This window comes from Mchenga conophoros, linkage group LG5, assembly GCF_057382185.1.
Source record: "Mchenga conophoros isolate Kocher_MC1m ecotype Shallow Benthic linkage group LG5, M_conophoros_male_GT1.1, whole genome shotgun sequence".
In the NCBI taxonomy this organism is placed as follows: domain Eukaryota; kingdom Metazoa; phylum Chordata; class Actinopteri; order Cichliformes; family Cichlidae; genus Mchenga; species Mchenga conophoros.
This window is the reverse complement of record NC_140530.1, coordinates 21,009,954-21,018,740: the sequence shown is the minus strand read 5'-3', so window position 1 is coordinate 21,018,740 and position 8,787 is coordinate 21,009,954. Positions and strand designations below refer to the sequence as shown.

General features: G+C 41.6%; 1 pseudogene; it reads left to right on the top strand.

Annotated features, from left to right (window-relative positions):
* Positions 1–929: 929 nt before the first annotated feature.
* On the top strand, positions 930–5,001 carry LOC146574462 (uncharacterized; annotated as a pseudogene).
* Positions 5,002–8,787: the final 3,786 nt, after the last annotated feature.

Below are 8,787 nucleotides of genomic sequence, written 5' to 3'. Positions count from 1 at the left end.
TAACGAACAAAGGGGTGAAGATTTTGGAGAGGGACACACCGGCCTCGTCTTCCCTTCTAGAAGTGCATGCTTAAATGAAGATGAATAAAGGTTTTGTGAAATGACTACTGAGTTCCGGTGCCGTCTCTGGAAGTTTCGACGAATAAAAGATCCGGGGTAAAACTGATTTTGCAACAGTACCGAGCAGCCTAAAGAGCCTGAAAAGGTGCTAACCCCTAGGCTAACTAGCAACAAGATGCCTTCCCTCTCCACAGATGACTACCACAGCCTCCTGCAGAAGATTGCAGTACTGGAGACAAAAATTAATCATTTAGAAGTAAACGTGGAGGTAAATGGACTGTGTGGAAATGAAACAACCTTGCCTTTGATTCAAAACAATGGCGATGAGCAAGCTAGTACACAGCTAAGGAGCACAGATAGCATGACCAAGAAAGTAGACTGTGCGTTATAATAAATCCTCAAGCAATAATCCCCCCTCGGACTGTCTTGGTGCAAATGTAGCAGGTTGAAAAAGCTACATGTTTATTTTTGTAAGAAAACCAATTACCCCCTTATTTTTTGTTTATTATTGTGACTTATTTTGATATTGTTATGTGTTGCCAGACCATGGTTATATTTCATTATGCCAGTAGATGGTGCTCTTGCACTGCTGTGGAACTACCAGAGAGACTCTAGCTATAGGCTCTGCGCATGCGCAGCTCAGAAATAAATGAGCTCCGGCCTGAGCAAGACGCTAACTTCGGTGTCCTCTCTATTAATCCACAGGTACCGACAAACAAACTTTTATGTTACCGAACTGGTTCTAAATGTCATGTAAGTTGAGTAACAACTGTTCGGCTATATTTTGAGATGAGAGTGATGATGTTGTTTTGTGGTATTTTGTTGTAATGAGTATTAGTGTATCATCGGCATAATGCTATAATGCTACGTAGCACTATAAGTATATGCTATGACAGTGGCAACCTGCGACTTCCGAAAATGTGTTGTAGTGTTTGTTTTAGTGTTAGCCAAGCAGTACTGAGTACATGTATTAAGGGGAAAGCTTTTTGTTGGTGAAACAACGTTTGCAGTCGTCTGCCGCCATGTTGTGTTGCGTTCAAGGGACGCCATGTTCAAAAGTAATAGCGTATATGGCGCGAATGTGGGGAAAGGTTGTGTGAATGTGAGATGGGTTATTTTGGTATGTTGTTATGCTTTAACCGTGAGTGTTTTGTTTAAGTTGTGAGTATGTAAAGTCATTTTGAATTAGTTTGTATTTATTTTGCTTTTGAGAGAATGCTTTTTGTAACTTTATTTTTGTTTATGAACTCTGTTATTTTATGGGAAGAATGCATGGTCTAGTGTGATTTGTATTGTGTATATGTGCAGAAATAAATGAGCTCCGGCCTGAGCAAGACGCTAACTTCGGTGTAGGGCTGCCACGATTTGTCGACTAGTCACGATTACGTCGACTATCAAAATCGTCGACGACTGATTTAATAGTCGACGCGTCGTTTGAAGCTTTGTAAGATCCCAAAAGACGCAGGAATAAGTAGCAGGATTTAAGAGTGTAATAACGGACTGAAACAGAAGATGGCAGCACTGCATGTACAAGGATGCCAGCTGCCGTTAAACCCCGAAGAAGAAGCAGCTGTGTCCCAGAATTCATAGCGCGGCCCAGCTCAGTTTCCAACAATGGCGGCAGCTAGTTAGTTTTAATATTACTCTTATTATTCTTTCTGGGTCACAAAATAAACGTTTAACATATTTTCAGCCGAGAATGTAGCTGTGTAAACCTCAAATATCGGCTCAGTTTATCAGGACACCACATATTTTCAAAAGCGCTCCGACGTTTTCGGAGACGTCTGTTACCCACTAGCTCGATAGCTAGCCGGGGGCTAGGTCACTAGCGCGGTGAGAACACCGGACTCCCGGCAAATTGTTTTCAAACCCACCGCCGTCTTTCGCTACTCAGGTTAAATATATATGAGTCACTTAGATAAATTAAAAATGTTGTTGTTTGGCTTTTTTTTTTTTTTTTTTTTTTTTTAGTATTTTATTTGTTCCTGAGTAAATCAGTTTGTCTGAGATTAAAGTTATAGTTTTTACACAGCTGAATAAACGTCAAGCAGACAGCTGATTATCAGAAGTGTGAGATGCTGGAGAATATACTCCGTTGTCCTGTTATATTATAGATAGCAAGGAGTTTATTAAACTCCACCGAAACAATCTGCAAATTTCATTAAAATTGAATAAACTATCATCTTGTCTTTATTTTTAGTTAGCACCTTAAAAGCTTAAAGCTGTAAGCTAATGATAGTTATATAAGAGCAGATGCTGCTGGTGCAATAAGCTGTAGTTTTACGTCCAGTGGATGATGATCTGATTAGTCGACTAATCGCATAAATAATCGGTGACTAGTCGACTATCAAAATAATCGTTTGTGGCAGCCCTACTTCGGTGTCCTCTCTATTAATCCACAGTTTGCTCATATTTGGCTACGCAGTGCTCTCTAGCCTGTGTGCCGCTTGCTGCCGGTCCAGATTCCCCTAGGTCTGGTGCCGGTAACACAAAACCAAGACATAAATCATGTCTCCTGGAAGGGGGAGGACTTATCACAGGCAGGGCACAGCGAGCTGAAATCTCTGAAACCAACTGGCCTTCACTTCCTACGAGACAGAGAAGCTCTTCTACCCCTGTATACGGGAGGAAACAGGACTGGACAACCGTGAATAGGAAGGTTAACAACAAACCTCCAAAACAACTGAATGTGAAACTGCAGAACAGATTTGCTCCACTATCAAAGGACCCTGGATCTATATTGGACAACCATCCATCTAAAAGTAGCGAGGTCTGAAAATATGTTGAAAAGTAAAAGGCTACAGGGAAAGCTAAAGGCTAGGCCTGAAACTCTGATTGTGGGTGACTCTGCCGTAAAGGATGTACAAAGGATGTGCGGTAAGAACACTAAAGTCCTCTGCTTTCCTAACGATATGGTCAACAACCTGAAGGAGAGAATTCTTCAAATTGCAGATGAATATCCAACTGTGACAAACATTGTTCTGCATACAGGGTCAAACGATGTGTCCAAACAACAGTCGGAGGTTCTGAAACGGGACTTTACTGGATTATTAAATACTGTAAACTCTCTGAATGCAGCTGTATTCATCAGTGGACCTGTACCGCCCGTCAGAGGAGGAGGCAAGAGATTCAGCAGGTTGTTTGCACAGAATAAATGGCTTATATCAGCATGTACTGACCACTCAGTGCATTTTATCAACAATTTTAATATTTTTTGGGAACGCAGGCATCTGTTTAAAGCAAATGGATTTAAATTTAACAAGTCAGGGGTGAAACTGTTCACTTCAAACTTGTTTTATTCCATACGTCATCCATCTGTACTTGTAGCCAAGGCTGAGATAAACGAGGAGTTATCTCATAAAGAGGAACAAACAGTACTGCAAGAACAGACAAAGCCCAGCAGAAACCTTGAGGAGGAGCCTCATCTGCCCCCACCCAGGAAGAGCTTCAGAAAGGAGAAACATCAGAGGCAAGAAGAGGGGTCCCTATTTGCCTCCGACTCTCTCAACAACACCAACGACCAGGACCAGGGACCACGACCTTCCCCTGTCCTCCAAACCCCTGACAGGCCATCACCTCCTCCCCCTCCCTTTCTCCCTCCGCCCCACACCTGAAATTCACTGAGGAGATGATGGAGCAGGTCAATGCTGGGCTTAGATCTACCCCCCAGCTCAATCCCTTTTTGTCACCCATAAACCCCCCACCAGAGCAGCCAAAGGTTCGCCATCAAGCCCCGCCCTCAACAGAGCAATCGAAGTTACATTGCCCAGCCTCGCCCCCCTTAGTTCCTCCTTACCACCTTCATGCTCTGTCTCTGCAGTCTGATGTGTGATGTGTGGAGGGTCCGGGCTGCGAGGATTATGGCAGTGGTGACTCTGGGACCTGTTTACTAGAAGGTTTTAAAATTTCTGTACTTTTAGGTGACAGAAGGAGACATGTGGCCTGGTCAAACCACAGAGAGCTGCACTCTAAAAGATCTTTAAATATAGTAAACATACCTTGTGTGCCACAGGCAAATAATACCTCTAAAACACTTAAGCTGGCTTTATTAAACATTAGATCTTTAGCTGGGAAAACATTTTTAATTAATGATTTAATCACTGAGCACAGCCTTGATTTTATGTTTTTAACTGAAACTTGGTTGGACCAAAGTAACAGTGGAGCTGTTCTCATCGAGATGACCCCTCCTAACTACAGTTTTATCAGAAGCCAGGGTGAGCTGGAGAGGAGGAGGGGTTGCTGTCTTATTTAATTTCAATGTAAGCAGCTATCTCCTGGAAGTTTTCAGTCTTTTGAATATGTGTCTTTGCAGCTGAAGGCCCCATCCAAAGTTGTGTTTCTTAATGTTTACAGGCCTCCCAAATACTGCACAGACTTTTTTAATGATCTCAGTGAACTGCTGTCTGTGATCTGTGTTGATTTCGACTGTGTAATTATTGTTGGGGATTTTAACATCCATGTGGACATCCCTCAGGACAAAGGGACTAAAGACCTGAGTAACACTCTGGGCAACTTTGGGCTGACTCAGCATGTAACAGAGGCCACACATAATAGAGGACACACTCTTGGCCTACTGATCTCCAAGGGCCTGAGCATTTCAAAGGTTACTGTGTCTGATGTGGGCCTGTCTGATCATTACTGTGTTTTCTTTGAAAGTAAAATTTCAGCCCACACAAATATATCAACAGCAGTGATCACAAAATAGTGTATAACTGAATACAGTAGAGAGATCTTTAACCAGGTCTTCCCATTAACACCTGACCTGTCCAGAGGTTCAGTCAATGAGCTCGTCAATAGCTTCAGTGCTAAAATGTTAAATCTCATTGTGGTGGGGCGTGGTCTGCAGTACCGTGCAGGTGTGTCCGCCCTCCCTGCACGGCATCCTTAATCACGCCCGCCTAGTTAAAAACACGGGGACTCAGGGGTTGGTGTGTGTTGTGGTGTGACAAATATTAAATAAAATGGCTCAAAACTATGATCTGTGGTCCCGCCGTGCCTTATTCACACCACACTCATGGACACTATTGCTCCCATTAAGGTGAAGGTTATCTCTGGAAGGAAAAAGTCTCCATGGAGAAACTTCACACTGGTGAAAAATGAAAAAAGAGAGTGTAGGAAAGCTGAGCGCAGATGGAGAAAAACAAACCTCCAGGTTCATTATGACATCTATAAAGAGAAACTTCACAATTATCATTTACAGCTGAGGAGTGCAAGGAGGTCCTACTTCTCTGACATCATCACCAAAAACAGTCATATTGTTCGGGTCTTATTTTCTACAGTTGACAGGCTAACAAACCCTCCTGTGTCTGTGGCAACTGAACTTCATTCGACCATGGCCTGCAATGACTTTGCCAAATTCTTTACAGAAAAAATCCAAAAGATTAGACAAGCATTGGTACATCAACAGCAGATTCAGGATATGTACTGTGTCCACCGAAAAACTGTTTAAACACCATCAAACAGTTTCATCCTATTAACAGCAAAGACCTGGAGGACATCTTAGGTCAACTGAACTCCTCCTCTTGCTGTTTAGATGTCCTGCCAACAAGTTTTTTCAAAAAGGTCTCAAAGACTTTGGAGTCAGACCTGTTACAGATCATCAACTTTTCTTTAATGTCAGGTGTGTTTCCAGAACCACTAAAAACTGCTGTAATTAAACCTATACTGAAAAAGGACAATCTTGACAAGACACAAATGAACAACTATAGGCCGATCATTGAAAAAACAGTTTCTCAACAGCTCAATTACTTCTTAAAACAGAATAACTGCTATGATGCCTTCCAGTCAGGTTTTAGACAGAACCACAGCTCTGAAACCGCTGAAATACAGACAGTTGAAAAAAGTCAGTCTTAGTTTTACTGGATCTCAGTGCAGCATTTGATACAGTTGACCACAGCATATTACTCAAAGGACTGGAGAACTGGGCAGGTCTTTCAGGAACTGTAACAAACTGGTTCAAAACATACTTAGAAAACAGAAAATACTTTGTATCAATAGGTAACTTCACATCTGAGCAGACAAGTATCACATGTGGAGTTCCCCAAGGTTCCATCTTGGGACCCCTTCTGTTTAACATTTACATGCTCCCACTGGCACATATTATAAAGAACAACAAAATAAACTATCATAGCTTTGCAGATGACACACAAATATATATCACAATGTCACCAGGAGACCGAGGCCCTGTACACTGTAAAAAATCAAACTTGCAATTGCTGAGCTTACAGTCATTTCTTTCACAATTCAACAATAAAAGCTGAGTTGCCCCATAAACTCAAATATATTAAGGGTTTCAACTAATCATTTAACGTTTTGGAGCAAAAGTTGGTCTCAGTTGAAATTTATTGCTGGCAAAATGAATGAATTCAAGTTTTACATGAGTTGAAGCTGTTGGCGCCTTTCTGTGCCTGAGCACGCATGCGCATCTCATATTTTTGGAGACTACGGGGTCTACTTTGCACTTTTGCAAGGACTGAAAGCCACCTTGCCGTCTGCTTTAATGCGAACACGAGGCTTTTTACACCAGGAGCTGGATGCAGCTAAGGTCGTTCTTCTCAACTTTCTTAAGGCAAGTAATGTTTCTTTTATTGTGTATTTATATGTGTTTACTACATCATTTAAGATTCCCCCTAGACTGTTTTACTCAATCGTGCTGCTTGAATGCTCTCGTGAGCAACTTGAATGTTTTCCATCATAAAATAGTGCTTTAAAGTTTTCGTATAAAAATCGCCATGTCACAAAACAATGAAAATCCGACAAGCATCCCTACCAAACAGGCGCGCTCATGTCTGAAAAGCCTCCGCGACACCCCCTACGTGTATTTCATGAAGTGCAGCTTGTGGCCGCCATACCACCGAACGAAAAAACCCCACAAAATAGGCTAGCTCGCTCATGGCTGACGACAAACGGCAGCGAACACCACGCCGCTTTTTATTTAAAAAAATTTAATTTCGGGGCGCACGATGCCATGTGGTTTAATTTGTTAAAATCATATTTAGCCAATAAAATATGTGGTTTAGTTTCTGTGTGAACGTGTGGTGGAGTCCTCACAGCCAGCGAGCTCCACCAAACACACAAACAGGAGGGAGAGGAAGATCAGAGAATCAGCTACAGAGCACAAGCAGCAGAGCAGTAAATATGGGGGTATTTTAAATACGAAGGCAGACTAGAGTCTGCAAGAGTCATATCAAACAGACTTTAACTCTCTGAGGTCGACGGACGCGCCGGCACGTCAAAATCACATGACCAATTTAAGACGACACAGCTACAAGATGCAGCAACTCAGTCTCTATTTCAACTTGGGTCGAAAGTGCGGACTTCAAACTATACACCAGTTTTTGAATTGTGTCGATAGGCCACGTAAAACCAGAGTTATGATAAACAATACACGCAATGTGTTTTTTGTTTTTTAACAAAACAGTGGTGTTTACAGCAGAAGAACAGTAAAAACTGCGTTTTCTACGACTGCGCTAGCAAACACTCCACTTGCGAGTAAAAAAAAAAAAGAGAGAGTGAAACAAAAAACACCCCTTCCCTATTGGTGTTTAGAGTTTACCATGTCAGCCAATCAAAAAATGATATGGCAACATGTGGCACTTGGTTGTTTAGGAAGAAGGGGACGTTTTAGGAGTGACACCCGCGACGGAAAGCGGGCGAGCAAAAGAAAGAGCGCGAGTTTTCATATGTGAGACATTAGTGACGTTTAGCATGTTTGGAGGCTATAGTTAGTGTGTTGTGTAGTTATTGTTTTGTATTGTGTGTCAGTTATACTGCTGAATGTCACATTTGCTTCAAAAAAAGCCATCAAAAGCAGATTCCAGTGTAAACGCTGTTCCCACATGGAAAACAGGACTGATACACCTCCTGTTGTCAGACCTGCAGGGTTTAGGCCTTTGGTGTTCTCCTCTGTCTTATACTGAACACAAACTATTTTTTTGGACTGGCACAAATAATTTGTGTACCTTCTGATTTGATGCAGAACACCTGATTGTTCTGTAAATAGATTTAAATGGTTATATAAAAAACGCCTGAGGCCTTGGCTGCATTTTTAGGTAAATAGTACCATATAACTATGTTGGCAAAACTTGTGCATGAAGTTCCCAAATTGATATAAAATTATTAGTTTTCAAAAAGTGTGTCCTCCTGAATGGGATTATAAGCTAACAAGCAGCGCTGTGTGTTTGGCAGATGGCAGGTCATGACGGAGAGTTCAACTCTCATCCCACTTTTTGTTATAAATGCATTCAAAAAATGTTGTCATAAGTGTGCTACATTGGTTGTGCATCAAAATTACTTTAAAAACACTGACAAAACCATGAGCAATTATCTGGAATAACTAATTTTAACATCTTATTTCTTAAGGCTGTATTTTTAGCAACAACACTTAATGTGTTTTAAAAACAAAATGGTAGGTTTATAAATGAGACTGAGTCTTATTTGATTTCCTTGTTTTAGGTTTCAAAGATAGTCCAGCATCAACGAACCATCAGTTTGGAAGGGTTTCCGATATTTGTTCGCGATGATGAGACCAAACTCTTCTTAACATGTCTGGTGAGTATGCAAATCTACTCAATCTTCAGTTTTGGTTTTCAGAGACTTATATGTACTGTTGTTAATTTTGCATAGGATACAGATCCAGTTGAGAGGCGAACCCGAGGTGTTACGGTGGGCATCCTCACTGTTCTGGAGGACTACGTGGGACCCAACTCGCAGTCCACAGGGGTCAAC